The sequence below is a fragment of the Argopecten irradians genome, chromosome 5 (genome assembly GCF_041381155.1).
Source record: "Argopecten irradians isolate NY chromosome 5, Ai_NY, whole genome shotgun sequence".
NCBI lineage: Eukaryota > Metazoa > Mollusca > Bivalvia > Pectinida > Pectinidae > Argopecten > Argopecten irradians.
Window position 1 is genome coordinate 44,781,183 of NC_091138.1, and position 24,690 is coordinate 44,805,872.

The 24,690-nt window shown below is 33.3% G+C and overlaps 1 pseudogene; it reads left to right on the forward strand.

The window, feature by feature from the left end:
- Positions 1-15,037: 15,037 nt before the first annotated feature.
- Positions 15,038-22,972, forward strand: LOC138323988 (thymidine kinase 2, mitochondrial-like; annotated as a pseudogene).
- The last annotated feature ends 1,718 nt before the right edge of the window (positions 22,973-24,690 follow it).

Below are 24,690 nucleotides of genomic sequence, written 5' to 3' on the forward strand. Positions count from 1 at the left end.
GATTTATTTTTTTTAAAACGATGAGAAATTTGAAACCCCCAAAAACCAAAATTTCGACTCAATCGACGCTTTCATCACGCCATTTTGTATATTCAGAGAGCAATTTCCTGTTTGCGGGCCATGATGATATGGATTGTGTACAAGGATTATATGTAATGATTTATATAAGAAATTAGTATAAAAAGTATTATGATTGTGTGTTGGACGTAATCTCCTCAAAGTGACCTATTGCAATTGTCTTTTGGTCGCATCATCCAGTGTCTGTTGTTAAACAATTTACAATCTTCTTAATCACAATGAACCTCATACATGGACATGTTATTGAACCATAGCATGCTGGGATGAAGGGACAGGCAAAGTAATGTTCAAAAATATCTTGAGGCTATGTGCCGAACACTTGAGTTAACATTATCTTTTGAATTTAAAAGAGAAAAGGCCAGGATGCAGTTTATAACAAAATATCGGAATTAATTTAGGTGACTGTTTGACATTATATATCCTATAACCCTATTTGTTCATATCTAATACTTTCAAGATCCATTTGTAAAACAATTTCAAAAATTTTTTAAAACTTAATTTCTTTTGTGGAAAACACGGTTTTTAATTTTACAGCAAGTACAAAAAACAACAACAAAATAACGAAACAGGGAATATTTGTATTGTATAAATTTTTTTTGCAAATTTTCAGCAAAACCAAACATGTTTAAAATAATTAATACACATTGCGGTTGATTAATACAGTTTATTTGATTTTTCATTTCGGAATATTTTGAAAAAAATCGAAAAATGTCAATTTAATATCAAAGCATGAGAAAGATTTCATCAATTCATTTTAACAAGGAGAAAATCCGTTTTGAAAAAATTTTTAACCAAGTAAGATACAAAGTTAAGACATTAATTGAAATGCATTATTCCAATTGATTTTGTGTGTAACATTTCCTGGTCAAGCATGTAGAATTAATAATTTAGAAATATTTTACAATGATTGAAGAGTTCAAGTCCCAACTGCTATGAATATTATCAACATATTTGAATTACAGGTAACAACATTGCCGCATGTGTAACTATCTATACTTGTTTGTACCCCAAATATTTTTCAATCAAATTAATCGAACAGAAATATGAAAGCATTTTTTTAAAAATGGAAATGAAATCTCATCAACATATGAGATTTTTGATTATAAGAAATGAGTCCTGGGCTAATTTGCGAGTCAAGGAGTTCTGCATAAGAAATTGTATTGAGAGCGTTTTGTAATGTGATTGAAACTACCAGTTAATAAGTCACAATTGTACCATAAAAAAAGACGTTGTAAACTTTTCATGGTTTGAATTCCAAATGATGATTTACGCAACACCTTACAGAGGTAATTCACTAAGTAGTTTTGTAAGTTGACGTTAAATTACTTGTGACTAAGAACTCCCTGTAATAATTTTTATATGTTTTGTACTGAACACCATTGTAAATAGTATCTAGAAATATAATACATAGTAAAAATAACGCATGAATATCAGATCGAATTTGCAAACACTGGATTGACTAAATCTATGGAGTATGAACTTAGATTGAAGCACATTTGAATTGGTTAAATCACGAAGTACAATGAATAGTTACATCTGGCAATTGTACTAAAAGCCAAATCTTGCCCTAAAAGACCGAGGACTTTTTACATTGCACACATATTTTTAGAAATGCATTCCAGTCGTGTGTGTTTTGAAAGTGGGAAAAATGAGCATTTCGAATGAAAATTAATGTTCTGGATGAATTGTATATTTTCGTTGCTATTTGCTCAGTTTGTCAACTGTCAGAAGAAAGAATAGCTGTTCCATGTTTGAATTAGGACAATTTGGTGAAAATACACACAACAGTTTCTTAAAACAATGTTGAAAAGCCCTATAGATTACAATGTGGAGCTTAAGGGAGTAGGTACTTGGTCTAAGCCGGTCATTCGTAATACCAAATCGTCAACCAAGCTTGTTGTTGTGAAAAACATGTTTGTTTTAGTACTGCAATATTGTAGTGAAAAAATTCAAAAACTGTCCTTTGGGATAAAAAACACAGGTATTTCATGGGTGCAATTGATTGAATTAAATAATGGCAATTCAAAATCCGACAAAAAATCAGTTGACCTTAAACTTTATTTTCCCTATGGAAGTGACTTTTCATTGGGATGTTTCCATCTAATCTATATGTATACATTGGGCAGTTAATGGGAAAGGTGCTTTTAAAATCCCTTTTGTTTGGATTTGGATGGGTACATTTATTAGTGTAATTAGTCATGAATGGAATGATTCTAAGGAAATTGAATGTACCTCTACTGGTTAATGTCATGCTGCAAGGGAAAATCCTACATGATAAAAATATCAATGTGATTAGAACATATACAGTCGAATCCAATGACACAACACAGCTCAGAGAAGAATGTACAAAAGGCTATTGTAGGGCTTTTCAAACCTGACTTGTCTCAACCATGTATTGAAGCTACCATAAGGATTCAACCAGACATAGTGACAGCACTATTTGTATTTGAAAGACATTTTTGAACTTGTTGATATATCCCTAAAGGATGTCTTAACTTAGATCTTGTTCGAGTTGACTATGCTCATTTCTAATATCAAATTTAAATGCGCTTTTTATTCGGAATATTACAGATATAGAGTTACTTCCACGAAGGGTTGCGATTGGTTTGAACCAGTGATTTTATAACCCCAAAAAAGGACATTTTCAGGTACTGAATAGAAAAGAGTTTTTACAATTTTGTGGATGAATCATTTATACATGAAGACATTGTCCACCCTAAAATACCAGTGTACTTCAGACACTTGAAACACTATATCAATCATTTTTGTAACTCATTTACCTGTATGACCCAAAATCAAGAAGCGAGTCAGTCAGCAAATAGAAAACCAGAATTCATGAAAATACATCGATTTCACAAGTTTGGTTGCTAATAGATAATGTGGGTCGCCCCCAAAACAAAATGTTTAGTGATAGTCATCTTAAGTCTCGAAATTAGAGAAATCTCAAGAAGAGTCAAAACATTGCAATTGATTTGATAAATGCAATTTGGCAATGCTACTTCATATGATCCAATTAGAAATTTGCTTTAGCACATTACATTATTATAGTGCAATATACGGCATGTCACAGCTTATATTATTTACGTCAACAAGGAAAACATTAATGCATTATTTAAAAACCGTTAAAAAATGTTGATTATATTCAATTAAGGTTTTTACAATTTGAACTCCTCATGGGAACAGAAAATTTATGTCTTAAGTATTAGGCGGTCAGGATCATAACGACATTTGGTAAGGGGTCCAATTAATCTCTGGAAGAAACCTAAAACATGGCAAATGTTACTTGATTTCAGAACAATCATATTGAAGACGATCGAATCATTGAAAAGTCCTGAGCCTAATACCACATTGGCATTTTCAATTTGGTATGACAATGGCTAACATTTTTGGTTAGTAAATGGTTCACCAATAACCTTGACATATACAAACAAAGCTTACAACAGGGATTCATGTATGAGAGAAAAGTAATCTTAATTATCTGCATTCACTTTTATAATGCAATTGTCATGTCGTAAATGGGGGGATGTTCGTATTGTTCGCGTCTAATCGCAGCAACCTTTTACGAAATGTGTACGAAGGTTCATGGGACAAAATTTACTGGGGTATTGTTTAAAATTTTGACGAGTCCCTATGTTGAATAGTATGAAAAAATTACAGGCATTAGGGGTCAAAATCTCACACAGTTTTTCGACGATAGCACTAATTTCGAGGTTAATTGTCCTGTTCGGTGTCAGATTCAGGAAACGACATACTCCAGCAAATTTTGACAACGGACATTGCTGCTGTAATCAAATTGAAGTGTTACAAATCGTTCCATTACGGTTAACTTAATTTAATATCTCAGGGTTGCCTTGACAAGTGTGGCTGAGATTACCTATTCGTCACAAATGCGCATGCTATATGTTAATTCAAGATGAAATACCCTGTCAATAATTGTGGACATTTTTTGTGGTTTTTAGTGCCCTTATGGGTTTAATATAAAAGAAAATATCAACATGAAAATAATGGCAAATATTTGATGTTATATGATTTCCGAATAAACCAGTTTGAAAATTTCCTACAGAATTTCCAAAAATCCAAACTAAAAGCTTGTGAAATTTGGACAGAAGACTATAGCTTAATTGAATGTGAAATTTAAAGTGCAATTCTAGTATCAACAAATCAGGATACAAACTTTTCAGAATTTGAAGTACCTTAGTATCAGACATAGTGAATTGGTCATACACCAATTTCCATTAAAAATCATTTTATTATCACACTATTTCAGGTGAACGTAGTGCGTACTATGAATTATACGCATTAGTGAGTGACAGCATTCTATTGAATTTAACTCTAACTCAGCGCCTTCCAATATTTCAGTCCTTGATTTCATGCAAAATTGATTCACCCATATAATACGCCTCGTTGGATATAAAATGATTTCAGACAATGATAGAATTACAAGATGTTGAAAATATGCAAAGCTTATTATGGCGTTTGCGTTACATATTGATATTAGTGTTATGCAATGTATATTTGTTTTGTCTCAACTTTCGTTTTACTGTTGACATGCTGATGACAACTCCATGATCAAGCACAAGAAAACCGCAGAGATCTCACGTGAATTATACAAAAGTCCAAAGTAGTACCTGAGAAGATCATCAATCATTATCATTATCTCCTGGGTATGGAAAAAACAGTCTCCGATAATACAAAGTAATTCAGCAATATCAGGAACTGGAAAACAAACATATTGTGTTTAACACTTTCATAAACAGCTAAAACATCACAGTACAAGCATGAAACGCCAAACATGCCTTCAGGTTATTATGTTATAGATCTAGATTATTTAGAGGGCAAAATATTTCAAATTGTGTTGATCCTGTGATGATAAATGATAATTGTATTAATTAGTTTAACGTTGTTTCTCCGTCAAATATAAAGCACATTTCAAAATGTATTTAAAAACAGAATTACAATGAATGTAATCAGATTTTAATCATTAATTTGAATGGTATTCACATTATTACACTGTATTCACAGGTTAAGTTTAACATACCCTTTGGAAGCCCATCTTTCTTTCACCTTTGTCATTCTTCGGCTATTGATGATTGCTTGTATAATCAGGTGATATTCAGGATATCGACTTCATGTTTTTCCAAGGCAAGTCGATTTGTTCATGTCGACATGATGTTATAACTTGTGAAATGGACGACTTTGGTAAGTCGCCTTCATATCTTTATCGGTACATGTCGACGTAATAGTAAGTCACCCGTCGTGTATCTATTAAATGTCGTGTTTGTTACCATCGCCAAAATGTGGGTTTTAGTGATTAAGTCGTATAAAACATGTCGCTAAATCCTCAAGGAACACGTCATGTCGCGTTTTTAAAGTCGTTTAGACTATGATTTATCACGACAAAAGAAGGCCCAAATACGTTTCCATAAATAAAAGACCTGTTACTATGGTGGCTGATTACGGCCATCTCGTGTTGTTGTGTTGTCGCCTTGTCGAGTTGTCGCGGTCTCAAACTGCGACAACCCGAGATTTAACAGTTAAAATGTCGTGTTGTCGAGTTGTCGACTTGTCGCCTTCCTGTTTACACATGCGCAAACAATGGATAACACTCGCCATATTGGATTGCTAATGAAAATAATTGTGTGCATGTGTTTGTAGCTATATGAAGATATTTGATAGCAATTTCTTTACCGAGAGTTGTCAAAGTATTTTTCTCTGAACTATGAATTTCAATAATTTGTTTATTATATGATAATCGTGTAATAATGGTCTGGTCACGCGGTCTGATTAGTACGCAGTAATCGTCATCTGTTAATTTTAAGGTCACTTGAACCGCTAAGGCCTAATAGTTCGAAGGCCCGTTAATCCGAAAATTAGAAAATATTGCAATTTTATGGTGGCATATGTCTGACATCGATTTGCCGACTTACGACTTAATAATGTCGACATCGTTAAGGCATTAAGTCGACATCATATCGATAGATGTCGGCATAAACAGAAGAATATGTCGACTTACCACATGTACATGCCCACATAATGATTCCAAGATATTTATGTAGACAGTCGGTAACTCGGCGATTAATGTGTTTATGCTCGGGTGTGTATGGAAACGTATTTGGCCCTGCATTTGTTGTGATAAAACATAGTCTAAACGACTTTAAAAACACGACATGGCGAGCCACTTGGCACTTTCGCGATATAGATTGTGCGACATATCCCTTGTGATTGACGTCATGTCGACATTTACTTTGTCGACTTGTACAGATACAAATCGATAGGCGACTTAGGAAAGTCGTTTGTATCAAAGATTTTAGACCATGTTGACTTAATTATTTCGACTTGTCATTAAAATAAAATGACACCGACTTGTCAGTTATTGATGTCGACATCTAAACTAAAAGATGTCGACATCTGGTCTTGAAAGTGGAAATCAAAGGCCACCCTTTCATAAAGCACTGTGTATATGCAGCAAAAGCCATACAGCAGAGATCGACATTGATTGTTAATAAAGTTTTTATTTATTTGATTTAAAAAAAAAAAAAAAAATGTGATCCTGCACATCCCGGTCATGAAACTGTAGCCTGCGTGTACGTAGCTGTTAGCCCGAGCCAAGGAAGTGTACAACGAATTATTAATATATATAACCGTGTGTTGAAAATTAGTTTCAAAGCTGTGTGTGTGTTTTGTTGATTGCCATTCGTACCAAGTCCATGTAGTACATACTGTACTATACTATATTAAAAGAATGAATGAAAAAAAAAATTAAAAAAAAAAATTTATGTTGTATTTTCTTGTGAATCCCGAAAAATACCAGTTACGTAATTTAAAAGCCATAAAGGTCACAGTACAGGTACACAATACACATTGGGAAACCAGCTTTACTTGTTAGCTTGGCCTGTCCATATATATATAATATACATAAATATTTACATCCCTCGATACACTTATATAAAGGCACAACGAATTTTTGTTACGGTCTCAATTGTCAGATACAACCTTTGGGCTAAAAATCCTCCAGGGACGCGGTTTTAAACTCCCAACTCGCGATACATCTGCATCTATTTTTCGTAGTAAAAACATGCATTCTTTGTAGTCAAACGTAGTAAAAAAAAAAAAGTCACGTGCTTGTACCACATTCATGCCATTGGCCGGAATATACAATTGTATTATGGGTAACTAGTGATCACGTGATTTTGTGTTTACTTCCAAATATGGTGATAGTTTGCTTGCCATTTCTTCGGGGAAATTGATTTATTTGAAAATATTTAGACTCCAAAATGCTATCAATATTGCATGCATATCATTTTGACTTGCACATATGCACTGTTTTACTATAAATAATGAACTGAAATGAGTTGTAAAACTGCCATTTTCCCGTTTTGTAAATAAATGATACAATACGAATTGACCAATTCAATAGGTCTAACCGTTTAATCTAAAATCAGCGAAGATCGGCTACTCCCGGCTAAATTCGTAGAATTCTAAATTTATATTTATATGTATTATTACCTGCTTTAGGGTTCAGAACATATACATATAACACAGAAAAAATAAGATCTTCTTCAAAAGGCCTAATTATGTATAAATACCAGGTCAGAGAAATCACTCTATTTGGAAGTAAACAAACACTCATGTGATCACTAGTTACCCACTAATACAATTCCATATTTATTTCAGCCAATGGCATGAATGAAGTATAATCACGTGACTTGTTTTACTACGTTTTACTACAAAGAACGCGTGTTTTGTACCATTATGGGGGAAATCCTCCGCGGATCGTGGTTTCATTTCCACCATTTGAAATTGTTAGCAATACTATCATATCATAGTTTATTTTCCATATTATTTCCAAACAAATAGTATAAGCTTCCGCATAGTCCACTTAGCTTTTTGGGAATCTAATACATACATGTATGTACACATATGGCAGCTTCCCGCCTGGTAAATTGGGACCTAGGACCTAACTCATTATGCTTCGGTAGGTTCCGTACGAAAATGTATCATTTTGTTTGTCAGAATAACTCTTCATAGATTGAAAGGTCTCAAGGCCCTCTACCAATATTGTGAATTTCATGGTCCTGGGGTCTCGGAATTTTCCCCAGGGGATAGGGTCTGTACCATAGTTTATATAGGAAAACACATTTATGAGCATTATTTGCTCAATTTTCATAGGAAACAGATGCAATTGAATCAAATACTCTTCATATATTAAAAGGTTAAATGGGTATCATCACTGGCTGATTTCATGGGCCTGATAGGCCAAATATATGGTGCTTATATACAGTGTATGTATTTGTTTCATTCTTTATCCGAACTCGGGTGACCAATCAGAAAAAAAAACATGCATGGCTGACAGGTGGCTATGTGTTTTGTTATTCCTGCTATATAGACTTCATTTTTAGTTTTCCCATGTTATAAAACATTTCCAAGAGGAAAGAAAAAGGTAAAGAATAACAGAAATAGAGAAAAGATCCATCTTTTATTGGCATGATTTACATCAGTCAGTAGTGGGTACCAAGTTCATTAAACTTTTTAAATGTGCAACTGCAGGGGCGTAGGAAGAAAAGGGTCCTCCTGCACATTTTTCGTACTTCATTTTAGAAAATTTTGCCGCTTTGCGGCGCATTTCCTAAAAGTTCAAGCACGTAATGTTCAAACCTTTAATAATAAAAATTAAATACACATGAACTAGACTAAAAATGTCCATCAAGGGATTCTACTATTTCAAAAATGTTTCTTAAAATATTATATTGTTTATATGTCTAAGCAAGACAATTAAATCAATTCATTATTTTTTTTAGTTAAACAACAATGTGCTGATGGTGTGAAGTCGTATGTTCAGATCGAGCAGGGTTGCATAATGATATGACGACATTCACAATTATAATTTCTAAATGCAGGTAAATGTAAATCGAAAAATTACCACGTTAAGAACGCATTAAAATCCTCAAAATACACCGTAAAACTCATATTGGCCATTCCAAATCGTAATATTTTTCGCGGGGGAGACCCCCGGACCCCCAGAACACCAAAGTCTCGCGCATTCGGCGCTCGCAAAATCATCAAAATCGTAATTTTTTCCGGGGGAGATCCCCAGACCCCCAAAACACCAAAATCTCGCGCATTCGGCGTTCGCAAAATCATCAAAATCATCAAAATACATCGTAAAAATTATCTCAGCCATTCTAAATCGTAATATTTTTTTTCCAGGAGAGACCCCCGGACCTCCAAACACCAAAATATCGACCCTTCGACGCTCGCACGCCATTTTGCATATTCATTAATTTCCTGTTAGCGTCGCCATTGATATGGATGTGTACAAGGATTATATGTAATGCTTTATGAGAAAAAGTATATAAAGTATATATGGTTGTGTGTTGAATTGATCTCCCCCTGTGTGACCTATTGCAATTGTCTTTTGGCCGGCAACATCCAGTGTCTGTTGTAAACAATTTACAATCTTCTTAATAACCAAGAACCTCATACATGGACATGTTATTGGGCCATAGCATGCTGGGATGAAGGAATACAAAGTTTGTTCAAATCAATGATCTTGACCTATGTGCCAAGTCACAGGGCTGAGACATATTTATTTGTTTGTTTAAAAGCAAAACATTATTTATAACTGTGCATATCGGAATTCAGGTGACTGTTAGACATATATATCCTTATTGCCTTCTGCTCATTCTCAACTCTCATCCATTTGTAAACAATTCAAATTTTAACAAACTTCTTCTCCACAACACGGTTTTTCTCATTTTACAGCAAGTACAAAAACAACAACAATCAAATGACAATCATGAATATTTTGTATTGATATTATTTTTTTTTGCAAATTTTCAGCAAAACAAACATGTTTCAAATTAAATTAATACACATATTTGATTAATATATTTGATCTGCATTCATTATTGAATTTTAAAAAAATGAAAAAAATTCAAGTTTTAATCAAGGGAGATAAATCCGTTTTGAAGGATTTTCCACAAAGTGGAAAAGTTAAGATTAATCAGAGATTTACTATTTAAATCTCTGGATAAGTTCACTTCCCATGCATTATTCAACCAAAATTTAGCCTGGTACATTAACACAAATTTATTAGATGAAGTAATTGTCGAGTATATATACATGAACTTTGACATCTGCCATGGCACAACATGTAATCTTCAATTTATCAATGTTTCACAATAAAAGTCTACTCTAAGCCTTCTGTTTCAAATGGTGGAAATGAAACCACGATCAGCGGAGGATTTTCCCCATAATTGTACAAAACACGCGTTCTTTGTAGTAAAACGTAGTAAAACAAGTCACGTGATTATACCTCATTCATGCCATTGGCCGAAATAAATATGGAATTGTATTAGTGGGTAACTAGTGATCACATGAGTGTGTGTTTACTTCCAAATAGAGTGATTTCTCTGATCTGGTATTTATACATAATTAGGCATTTTGAAGAAGATATTATTTTCTCTGTGTTATATGTATATGTTCTGAACCCTAAAGCAGGTAATAATACATATAAATATAAATTTAGAATTCTACGAATTTAGCCGGGAGTAGCCGATCTTCGCTGATCCTAGATTAGACGGTTAGACCTATTGAATTGGTCAATTCGCATTATATCATTTATTTACAAAACGTGGAAATGACAGTTTTATAACTCATTTCAGTTCATTATTTTTAGTAAAATAATACATATGTGCAAGTCAAAATGATATGCATGCATTATTAATAACATTTTGGAGTCTAAATATTTTCAAATAAATCAATTTCTCCGAAGAAATGGCAAGCAAACTATCACCATATTTGGAAGTAAACACAAAATCACGTGATCACTAGTTACCCATAATACAATTGTATATTCCGGCCAATGGCATGAATGAGGTATAAGCACGTGACTTTTTTTACTACGTTTTTACTACAAAAAATAGATGCAGATACAATGTTTATCCCGAGTTTGGAGCTAAAACCGCGTCCCGCGGGAGGATTTTTAGCCCAAAGGTTGAAACTGGCCATTAAGACCGTAACAAAAATTCGTTGTGCCTTTATTTAAGTGTATCGAGGGATGTAAATATTTATGTATACATGTATATATGGACAGGGCAAGCTAACAAGTAAAGCTGGTTTCCAAATGGGTATTGTGTATCTGTACTGTGACCTTTTTGGCTTTTAAATTACGTAACTGGTATTTTTCGTGATTCGCAAAAAAATGAAATCTTGAAAAAATCATTGTAATATAGTATAGTACGGTATGTACCACATGGACTTGGTACGAATGCTAATCCACAAAGCACAAACACAGCTTTTAAACGAATTTTCAACCCACGGTTATATATAATAATAAATGATTATGGCCAAGAGGATGGGGATTCGTTGTACAAAGCAGAGTCCTTTTGCACTCTAACTTCCTCAGCTCGGACTAACAGTTCCAATGTGTACATACACGCAGGCTACAGCTGCATGGCCGGGATGTGCAGGATCACAATTTTTAATTTTGAAATCAAATAAATAAAAACTTTTCTGATTTAACAAAATCAACGTCGAACTCTGCTGTATGGCTTTTGCTGCATATACACAGTGCCCTATGAAAGGGTGGCCTTTGAATTCCACTTTCAAGACCAGATGTCGACATCTTTTAGTTTAGATGTCGACATCAATAACTGACAAGTCGGTGTCAGTCGACATATTCTTCTGTTTATGTCGACATCTTCCGATATGATGTCGACTTAATGCCTTAATTATGTCGACATCATTAAGTCGTAAGTCGGCAACTCGATGGCAGAAATATGCCATCATACTATGGTACAAGCACTGACTTCAGTTTTCTATATTCAAAGATAGTGGCTATTTCATATGATTTGCGCATGTGTAACAGGAAGGCGACAAGTCGACAACTCGACAACACGACAAGTCGACAACACGGCAACTCGACAACACGACAAGTCGACATTTTACCGCGACAACACGAGATTCTGTACGCGCTAATTAGCGTGTTTGAAATGTCGACTTGTCGTGTTGTCGACTTGTCGTCTTGTCGTGTTGTCGACTTGTCGCGGTTCGAAAACGCGACAAGTCGACATTTTAACTGTTAAATCTCGGGTTGTCGCAGTTTGAGACCGCGACAACTCGACAAGGCGACAACACGACAAGGCGACAACACAACAACACGAGATGGCCGTAATCAGCCACCATATGTTACAGCTACCATTAAATTTTACCTACGAACAAATTTAAATAAACCCAGGTGCATTTTGTAATGCTTTGGTCAATTTTAGATTTAAAGACTCTGTGAATATATATGTAACATGATGGATAGGGGGTCGACGCTATCTCGAAACTCCGTATAGCTCCTGCCCCAAGGTCAACCCAGGTCCAATGGGTGTACTGCTTTGCAACATTATACAGCCAGCTGACAAGGATACAACACCTACCTAACAAACCTGGCAACATAATTCCCTATAGTATTTACCTGAATACTATTATTCTTTTGAGAATATGATATTGTTTTACGAAATTGAATATTTATTTGATATAGTTTTGGATCAAAAAGGGAACCCTGGTGTACACCTTATGAAGGCAACATTAAATCGCCCATAACACTGGCCCCTGGGACCTTTTGAATTTTTCAAAGGTTTCTTACAAGTTCTCTGTCATAGTGTTATAAAAGGCACATGGGTTTTGTTAAAATTGGTTTTTGAGTAAAATCTAATAGTAACTGTAACATATCCTTTGGGATTGAATTAGGATTTATGACTGCTATTCAGAGAGTCATACCAGGTACTTTCAGGTACAAATCCACTTTGGACAGTTGTGCCATGTTCTAACCAGAGTTTGTTGGGGGGTTTTCCTCATGGTGCTCCGGTATTTCTACATGTCCTACATGACATAATGTGTCCTTAAACGGCGATAATTGGCTGTATTGATTGAAAAAAATAGCCAATCGAGTAATGTCGGCCACTTTATCTTTCGATCGATTCCCAAATAGATTGTACATGCCAACTCTAGATATATATATTTCCAATTAAAAGTTAAGTACGTAATGGTGTTTGTAAGAATCAGTTTTAAGGATCTTCCCCGGCGAGATTAGTCTCTTTTTATCATATACCGAATAGTTGATGTGAATCGCCTCTTTGCTACTGTTGTGAAATTAATAAGCATTTTTAAAAGTGTTAAAATGTACCCACATGGCCAAACTTCTATTACAGTTGTACATGTAGTTAAAGCATTTTGGTGATATTGATTTACCTGTAGATGTAAATGAATTTATTTTATCTAAAGTCAATCAATATATTACGTCATCTAAACGTTTATAATGATATCTTTAATCTCTCTATATTAATTTTGTATAAATCTATTTTCTCAAAATCCTTGTACATCTTAATTCATTTGTTATCTAATGTTATCTACAATTACTGATTATGTAGATTTATATAAATTTACATATTATACAATCTATGCCTTTAAAATTCTGTTTATATGTACATATTCTGTCTTCTGTCTTAGTCACTAGCTTACTGGAATGAAAGGTGAATGAATGAGTGTATGTGAGCAGTTAATTATATAAAATGAAATAATATCTTAATTAATTGATTAAATTATATACACCATCATGGAGAAGATTTATATAGGCATAGCCTGTTATCTTATCCATTTATATGTATTTGCATATAATAAAATTTGTTGAAATCAAATTATTTTGAATTTTTGACGAGAAATGCTAAAAATAAATATAGAGGCCTACATGTATTGTAAAAGGGACCTGAGGAAAAAATCAAGCATACCGATCCACAATTTTATGTAACCGGTTTTAAAAGGAAAACTATATTATTTTTGTTTTAATCCACAAGATATTAAAAAAAGTTCACCTTCATAACTTTTTGTCTGAAGTTTAAATCTGCCAAAAATGTTATTTTTTTTCTTCTTTTTTTTTTTTTTTTTTTTAATTTTTTTTTTTTTTGCTTTTTCTCTCTCAAATAGCTATAATTTTGGGTCACATTAGTCCAAAATCAAGCACACTACCATATGATCTTTATTTCATTTTCATTTTTGGTATTAGTGAACATCTACTAAAATGTATACATAGAAAAATGTTATTCATAAAAATACTCATATGAACAATATACATGTACATACATGCATGTCCTAACTATAGGATGTCTAATGTAAGATTTGTTAATTAAATATAGAAAGAGGAGAGTAGAGCACTGTCGATGGGACAATGTTTAGTAATGCGGAGTCGTGTAGATATTAAACCAGAAACTAACTTAAAAGTTATATGTGCTGTAAATGGGCAAAAAAAATGACATGTTATTTTTTTTCGTCAATCTATTGAAAACAATTAAAGTTCGATGTATTAAGTCGTGAAAATAATTTAAATTATTGACTCTATTGAATTACTTCAGGTGCCAAATAAACGTTATAGCATGACGTAGTTTAAACACAAAAATATGAACTAAAATTTTTTTTTAAGGCCTTATTCATGTTTAGATAGAAACATTTCTGCAGTGATCGCATTAAAATTACTAATAACACTGTAAAAAATGTGAAATAAAATTGCAGACCACAGTGTGGCTTCATGGTCTGATCGCATGTACTATTTTGGCAGTACAGAGGACTGCACATAATCGAATAACGGTTATTTGAATATTTCGGTTATTTGTATAAAATTAAGTCTGCGGTCGTGCCAAAAATCATTTTCAGTTTTATTTGTGCTTTTAAAATAGAAACCAATGCATTGAAAGAAAGTACTGTAATTCTGTAACTGCTGGTAAATTTTTCAAATTAATCACATAATAAAAGCTTTTCTTGATTCGTGAGCATCAAATAAAGCGACAGTCACTGGTGTGGTATGTGGGCCTATATCCGGCTGTATTACAAGAAAGATAACTCTTACAATCAGAGACCGGGTATTTTTGTAAGGGTCATTGACTTAGGATTAAACCGTTTACATTGCGAAACACGCACCTGTGTATGTATATATAAATATTGTTGTCAAACGAGCTGACTTAGCACACTTTTGGTTTCCGATAACACGGAATTGTATTAAAGCCAAGAAGAATACTGATATTACGAATAACACAGGTTTTTGACGCCACTTCTGCCAAGTGTTAGGCTTGTTACAGTACAGATGACAGATGCTGAGTCTGATGTCATGAAATCGAAGGTAAGAAACGGGAATTGAATGTCTGGTCCATGGTTTCATTAGCTGAAAAATTAATGACGATGCCTGTCTAATTCAAGTTAAAACCAGTTTGTTTATAGTTAAGTTTAATGCGTCATTATGTGACGATGAATTAATAAATTGCTAACTTGTTTACATCTTTCCAAAATTTTGACACAGCTCGCTAGATGGCGCTTAAGTCAATTTCTGGATTATTGACCAATCATATTCGAGGATCGGTGTTGGCGGCATATTTGATGGTACCTTTTGGTGGGAAGTCACTTTGCGCCAAGACCACTTCAGCAAGCGGACCAAATTTTTTTCTGGACGACACACTTCTGGAGAAAATGTTGGGATCAAATCAGCTCAAAACCATCAAAGGGAAAGGTATGAACAACATAAACACAAGAAATCGCATGGGAAAGTAAGATTATTTTAAAAAATATATTATTTTAGTTTACTTGGATGCGTGGCTGTTACGTAGGATTACAACCAGGGACCCTGAAAAATAGTAATCTGTAAATTAGTTTGCGTCGATTTCAATCGCAATTTTTCTTGTTTTAATATTTTCAGATCAGTCATTCCACGATGATATTCTTTCAGGCACTTCTGGGTATTTCCAATCATTCTTTCTTGCAAATATTAATTTGAAGCAAAGTAAAAAAATTGCGCCAACTTCGACCAAGCAGATGCAAAATTTGAACCAACTTCATGCATTGAAATCAAGAACAAAAACACCTTATTGTAGACATTTCATGCATAGATGAAGATGCAAATGTTTATTTTCTTGTCAAGAACTTATTTTACTGCACGAAAACATCTTTTCCAGGCATAAATTGATTGTTTACATGCAAGCCTTTTGTTCTAAAAACAGAAATGGCGATCTGCCTCGATTTTTGCAAACTTTGGGAATCACTGGTGTGCATAGATGGATGTAGGTTAAATTCTAAATGTGATAACAAGTATATAGAGAATTGACAATATAGATTTTCATTTGCAGTAATTACTAATTAGCATGAATTCAATTTCAACAATTGTGACAAAGAAGAGCCAAGCACAAATTAATAAATAAATGTTTGCAAACCTGTTCAAAATTCCTGTTGCAAGATCATATCAGAATTTTAGATTAACTTGCATACATTTTTCATTTAATTATATTGCTTTGCAGTTTTTGAGGAAACAGATTTAACAACTCTGCTTCCAAAAGGAAAGAAGACCTGCACTGTAAGTATAACTTTGTTTTCAGTAGAGTTGTGAAACACTGTATATAGTCCGACAATTTCATGGATAAAAGATTTGCGAGTTGGAGTAAAATATGGAGAGAGAAAAAAAAGCTAAAAATCAAAAGCATTATCATAATGGATAATTAAGTATGATTAACCCTAAGTTGTTTGTTGACGGTCAATCAAATTTTTGTGACAACAGGCCAGGAAACAACATAGTCATTGCAAAAATTACCTGCTATACTATGCAACTAATTTGGTACATAAACACATTTTATTCACTTCAAGACTTTATGGAAAGCCCATGATAGTATTGTAACATCAGCAATTTCTGCTTCAGATATCAGTGGAGGGCAATATTGGATGTGGGAAAACAACTTTACTAGAATACTTCAAAGAGTCTCCAAATGTCCAGGTTGGTATTATAATAAGAGTTGAATGAGTTCAAGAAATGATAGAATACTGCTGTTTTGATATCAATGTTAAGTTTCCCAAGAAATGATGAAGATGATATATAAATTTTTGTCATGGTTGATTTCTAAGGTAACCAGTGTTTTTCCTGCCTACATATTTGGGGCCGAAATAAGGCCCCATTCCCAATTGTATTTCTTGTTATTTTTTCCCAAATCTATATCTAAATTTCCCAAATCAGTGAGTTGACGCCTATTTTGTGTGACGAAACAAAAAAATTCCAGAAATCCCAAGTCTGAATGTCGTATTTTAGTATACATTCTTACACTTGATACTTAGAGAAGGATAATTGTTTATTTCTACCTTTTCCAAAATTTCCATAAACACTGTTAAAGTTTTTCATTTCATACTTTTATCACACACAAAAATCCCAATTTTCACCAGGTGGCAATTTCCCAAAATGTCCAGGAAAAACACTGGTAACCATGACAGTCTTTATACAATATTTCATTATCTATTTGATAAAATAAGTGACAATTATAAATAGCTGTTCGATCATATGTGACATGCTTCAATAAGTCAATTCTGGACCAATTGAATATAAAAAAAATGCTAGCTCAAATTCTTTTCTTTGTAAAATTTCAGGCCATACGTGAACCTGTGGAACAGTGGACCAATGTACAAGGGCACAATGCATTGGTTTGTATTATTCTAAATATATACACTCTTTAATGAAAACTTTTCTATTGATTCTGAAGTTATAAAGTTGAAAAGTTTGTTTTAAAAAAAAAAGTGCTAAGGCAGCAACAATTTGCCATCCATTCTGTACGATTCATTGTCAGAGATCCACAGTTGATTGCACTGCTATGCGTAGCATAGTGCAATCAATCATGGGTCTCCACTGATGCTAGTTTTCAGTGTAGTTATCGATAATTGCTTTTTTTTTAGTTCCATTATTCCGAACTTAAATGAAGATTTGAACTATTATCTTTATGTGAACTTTGAAGAAACCAATTTTAAAATCATGAAATCAGGGCTCGTTTAATGGCAAGTTCTACCCATATTAATAAATAAGTCTCATTGAGTTTCTACAAAGATGTTTTAAGATAATATTTTCTATCATACTGAACTGCAATAAATGAATTGTTGCACAATCTCTTAGAGCTCATTCTGACATTTATCTAAAGCTAAATGAAAAACTGATGTGTTGTCATCATTATTTGATTTCTACCTGTTTTATATTTTCAGGCACTTCTGTACCAAGATCCAAAACGATGGAGTTTCTCCTTCAACCTGTATGCCCAGTTGACCAGGATACAGATGCATGTGTGTCCACATGTAAGATCCTCCAATCTCACTACTAATGTATTTACATTCACAGTAAAAATTAGATTATGTTAAAGCTAGATATTAATTTAAGTGTTTCATCAATTTAATTATTTTAATAGTGTTTAATTTTTTCAAAAACACAGATTGACATTAAAACAAAAAACAAAAACATGCTTGGCAGGTCTTTTTTTCAGCAGGGTTTTGGGGCCGAAATTCAGCCCAATTCCCCATGGCAAAGCCTTATATTTTTTCCCAATTCAAGCCTTAAATTTCCCAAAATCAAAGTTTCTTGATAACTATCCAAAAATGTTGCATGATTGAAATTATTTGGAGAAGGATTCAATATTTGTGAATTGGCTTCGGAAAAGTAAATTAACTAAACTGGAAGTAAAAAATCTTATTCATTTTGATTTATTTCCTAAATCTTGGTTTTGTCGCACATTTTCCCAAATTCAAAGCCACGGGCCCCATTCCCAAAGCAGTAAGAAAAAGCTCATATTTTATAAGTATATCTAAAGGTTTGTTAAGTTTTTGTTTATTGTTTTAGGAAAAACCTGTGAAGATGCTCGAGAGGTCTTTGTTTAGCACAAGATACTGCTTTTGGTGGAAAATGACTACATCAAGTAAGTTTAACTATGTTGGCAAATGTTTGCCATCCCTGTAGCCTTAAAGCCTATTCTCTAGTTCGAAAAATATCGATCAAGATTTTAATTGGCGAGTCTCTTAAACATGCTGTTATTCCATTATTTTTTAAAGGAAATGATTTGTATAACGTTTAGAACTATATCTACACTTAACTGTCACTTCAGGGGAACTATTGTCATTTTTTAATTGGGAATGGGTAAAATATCTGCCCTAAGGTACTCTACAGGGGAATAGGCAATAGTACAATTTCAATTTGTTAATAGTCCTAAGAAGTAAATTTATACAGTCAAACCTGTCTATAACGACCACTGAAGGGGAGCCAGAAAAACCGGTCACTATAGACAGGTTATGGTTATGCCTTTATAGACATGGTTGGGTCTTTCGTGCCAACCAACGAGCCAGTAAATAAAACAGAATTGTATTAAATACAAACACGTTTACTGCTACTGGACTGGTTTATATATTTATTGCCTGGGTGCATTATTTTAAAGAAAATAATTGTGTCAATATATTTCCGTGATTTGTAAATCGTTTTATTTTAATGCAATCGGAAATTTTCGAGATCATAACAAAATCAACTCAAATTTTGATAACATATTAGAATTTTTTCAGCTATGAAACATATAATCATTACCTAATTACTGACTTCACATGGCCTGGAATTATCTGTGTGAACGATTATTTTCAGACAATGCATTCGTGTAATATTTTTTTACAACACATTCTCGCTGGCAAGTCGTTTGTAATGTTGCCGTGTAACCAGTTTTGACGGATTAATCTCGGGACGTGAAAGATCGATTTGGAGGCATTTTCTCACAATATACAGTCTCAAAACTATTAAAATCACAATGCAGGTACACATATTAACTTTCAGTAAACATTTCTACCAAGAAATGGGACCGTATTTTATTTATAAACGGGTCGAGAATATACCCGGGTCACAACGGGCGATAATCCGACTGACTCTAATCGTAAAGAAGAACATAAATTTACTGGCCTAATTTGAAATAGCTTAAGTACAGGCCATTTCTTAGTAATAAAAACAATGCTAAATATCCTAAAGTTAAAATGGGGTTCAAAACTGATGGTTAACATTGTTTTGAAATAAATCGGAACTGTTATAAATGGTGCAGGCACCGTTGTAATCAAGACTCCGGAGAAACGATGGCGGTGTTCAAATTCACGCTGTATGCCCAGTTGGACTTTTTCGTGTCCACCATGGCGTTCGCGACGCTTTACATTAATTTCATTAGTCTTTGTTGATGCTCGGATATAAGCTAGGTATTTTGAAAGCTACTTGTCATCCTTCCCAGTAAAAACCTCTATTCAGTTACAAAAAAAAACAAAAAATGTTAAACTATGCCTAGGTGATACATTGTTCTATGAAAGTACACATTTAAGAAGCTTTTTATAGACTAGAATATCTCTAGGTTTGTTAACGTTTTTGTTTGTTGCTTCAGGATGAAAACCTGTAAAGATGTCGCGAGGTCTTCGTGTATTTTTTTTTTCCCCACCCCCCCCCCCCCCCCCCCCCCCCCCCTTTTTTCACAGTCTTTTTTCTTTAGTACAAGATGACTGCTTTGTGGAAAATGAACTACATCAAGTATGTTACTCTACACACATCACTGTACTCGGTACACGTAGCCTTAAGTCGATTCTCTAGTTCGACCGGTCCATTGATCACAACTTTGATTGTGGAGTCTCATAAGTATGCGGTGATTCCTGTATTTCGTTAGCCACATGATTTTGTCTAATCATTAGGAACTATATATGCACTGTAATTGCCATTATAGTCTAGAGAAATAATGTTGAAATTTGTTGGAAATTGTTTTTGGCATGCAGTCTTGACTAGTTTTGAATCAATATTTGATGAAGCTATAGAAATTCTGCTCAATATTTCATTTTCTTGTTTCAAGCAAAACCATCAATGGACTAGAATATGCCATCTTAAACCAGTGGTTCGATTTCTTGACGCAAAGGAAAAACACAGAACTTGACTTGATTGGTAAGTTGAATCTATCATGAAACATAGAATAAATATCTTTCACTACCATCAGAAAATATTTGTATTTTGTTTAAGTCTTGACATCCGACGTAATCAACTACGATTTTAAATCTTGCATGCATCTACAGTATAGAATTTAATACTATTATTGTGAGGATATAGGGCAATTTGAGGGACTTTGAATTGAGTCTCACTCTCGTGAATAGCCAACTCGTCAAACAGGTGTTGTGGAGTAAGTGTACAGTGATTTTTCTTCTTATATTACTAGATAAACGACCCCATTGCCAATGCCAAACGCCCCTATTTTCTTCCCAATTACAATGAAAAATTTCCAAATCATATCGCTGAAAAACGAATAAAACCCTGAAATCTCTCCCCTCGTTATTTAATCTAAAAACAAACTACTCTGAAACTGGTGTGATGGTTATCACCTTTTGATAAAATGAAACAGTTGACTATTTTATGACCTATAATACCATTTTCAGTAATGAATAGATTTTTCCCAAAACTGCTCTTTTTGCATTTAAAAATTCCCAATTTGTTACAAAACTTTTCCCAAAAAATACCCTGAAAAATCACTGGTGTATATGCCACTGGTCCATGTAGCCTATATATAGCTACTGTTGGATTATAAATGCTCACATATTTTACAAACCTCCTTCTGTGTGATCATAAACTACGGCTGCTGGACGTTATCTGCACTTTTTATATTTAGTACTTTCACAACAATACATTAAGCTGTGTGATTGTTCAGTCATTCTATACAAAAGCCACAAGCTATATATGAAAACTTGTGTAAATTTGTGTTTTTAGTGTATTTAAGAGCTGATCCCAGAACATGCTATGAAAGAATCAAGAAGAGATCAAGAAAAGAAGAAGCTGGGGTACCATATGTACGTTGATTTCATTAATTTACTATCTGTTTGAAAACTTATTACATTTTGTATGTCTCGTGCATCTAAAAGTTACTTTTATCCAGTAAATTTCAAAATTTTGTCCATGGAGTACATGATTAAAATCACAACAGTTCTCGTCGTCTGAGAGTCAGATTTTTGAAATTAAAAAAAAGAAAAGTGATGTCAACCATGAAGAGTTCGATGTGACAATAATTCTGTAAAATTGCTGCTTTTCCAACACATTTTGTCTGAAACATTGTCATTATTTTTATAAAATAAGTTTTGATTTTCTAAACAGTTTATGGAGTTTTGTTTGATATTTAAATCATATTTATAGGAACTGATCCAGAACTTGCATGATCTACACGAAGAATGGCTGGTGCAGGAAAAGGTCTACAAATCTCCTTGTCCAGTGCTGGTAAGTGTTTAGGTCTTTGATGATAGTAAAATTAACTTGAGGCGTGTAATTTTGTAAATTGAACGTTTAAACATGCACATAAAATACTAAATTTTTAATATTATTTTATTCATTTTTATGTGCAAAATTAATCTTATACATACATGTACTTTTATGTCTTTATAAGAAAAACCTATAAGTTTTGGTGGTATGGACCTGTGTTTGTTCTTTTAAAATGACTTTATCAAAATTCTTAAATTTTGACCTGTCAACACAAGTTAATTGACTTTAAATACTTTTTTATTATTATTTCATTAAGTGTTTATATATTTAAACACAAGTCCTCTTTCTTTTTATCTATTTAGGTTCTTGATGCTAACGTGGAGTACACACACATGACAAAGTTATACGAGGAAAAACGACAGGAGATATTGTGTGGGTATATATGAAAACTTAAACAGTGCAAGAGGACAATAAACTTTATAGATTCGATGTGAATGTGTGAGGATTCAGGACCTTAATTACTTAGAATGTGGACCAGAAAAACTGATAAACTCTGTATAAGGAATGGAAAATCACATCTGAGAATGTTAGTGCTGGAACCGGTCGCCAGTTAATCTGCTAACGATTTGTTTTGAGTGCCTCAGCTGGTTAACATTTAGCCTATCCGATAACCGCCATACATCTTTGATACGACAGACATATCTCTCAAAGTATTGAAATTCTTGTACTAACATCCGTCTCTATTTCTAGTATAAGGTATACATGCTTTCAATAGCACAACATTGTACAAAGAATTTATTTTATTTTACATATACGTACACAGTAGTTAAATTTTAAATGTTACTACAATGTTGTTATCGAAAACTGGGGTATCTCAAAAATGCTGAAGTTTCATTGGGCTTCTATGCAACTGTTCCACTGAGCAAGTGCAACATGCAAATTGCATGAAGTACATGTGCATGAAGTACTTGACATTGATGTACAGCTGTACTAAAGCAGAGTGGTTACGTCGGTTATCTGGTTACGGTTTGATAATCTGATCCAGTTGGCATTCTTTCTAATCGTTCCAGCACTAGAGATTGAATTCTTTAATTCTGTCAATACCACATACAAGTCATCTTTTATATGATCTCAATTCTCATGTTCTATGTATGATATTAATGTTTTGAATTATGTTCACATCAAATACATGCAGCATTCCTGTATTAAGTTGATGTGTATTTTTCTATCATAATAGTCAGTTACATATATATAGTACAATTTACCTAGTTATGTTGTTAGAGACTTGCATCTGAAATGTGTTCATTATTGTTAAATTATAAATCTGAAATATTAATATTTACCTCAAATTTAAAGATAAGTGCCAGCTCACATTTAGAAGGTCTACCTTCAAAGAAAAAAGTGTTAATTTTTGCATAAATGACTCTTTACTCTGATACTTCAATGATGCTCCACCGCTGAGGAATGGTATTTTTTCTCTATCAAAAAACAGGAGCAGACGATTACGAACTTTTCCCCAGCTACAAAAGTTACTTTAGTTTACACCATTACCGCCATTGAAAAGTTTAAGCTTCTTTTACTTCAAGATAAGAATATTGAAAATAATTAATTGCATCCTGAAAAAAATCTGTGGTACTATGTTCTATATATGTATTGAAGTTCTGACTGCACATGCACCAAAAGGAAAACAATTTTATATTATTATTTTTTTGTGTTAATTAGACAAACATATATACGATTAACACCAATTATTTTGTTCAAATGATGAGTATCATTTTTGCTCTATCAGCGGTGGAGCATCTTGAATGTGAAGTGAAAGAATTCAGCTAGAATTTGTCTAAAAGTCCAAAAGTTAAACATCTCTACATTTTAGTTTATAAATTCATATTATATTGATATATTTAAAAGAGGCTATTTGAATCTAGTCAATTTGTGCTGTAGATTCAATCATTTCATTGTCATTGCTGGTATGTATATACTCCTTGTGCATGTCTGTTGATTCAGATTGTTCAATATTTATTAAAAACAAATTTGAATTCATACCATATTTGTACAAAAATATTTTGCACCTGGCCTTAAAATCTCGATATTATTTTAAGAATTTGACCGAATTCTAGTGTCACTATATTAGTAATAAACAGTATCTGTGGTTAATGACAGGTTTAGAAAAGTGATCTAGAACATATAAATTCTTGCGTTTTTATATTGAATCATCATCAATTATTCATTACAGAAACTTCAGACCATTTCATCATCTACACATCTCATTATCCCATCAAAAGCTGGTCAAAAAAAAGATTACCCATGCAGCTCGCATTTCTTATCATGGTGTTTGAATTAAGAAATTTAAGAATAACGTTATGTCAGAGCTGAAAAACATTTTCAGTTTGACAGTTCTTGTTACTATTGTTGGTACTTTACATTTTTTGGTATGGAAAACTGTTAAAGATAAATGTTCAGTACTAAAATTGAATAGTACAAATTATTGTTAGTAAATGATACTAAAGTAGATCTATATCTGTACTTGCTCAATATGTGTCAAATTTTAA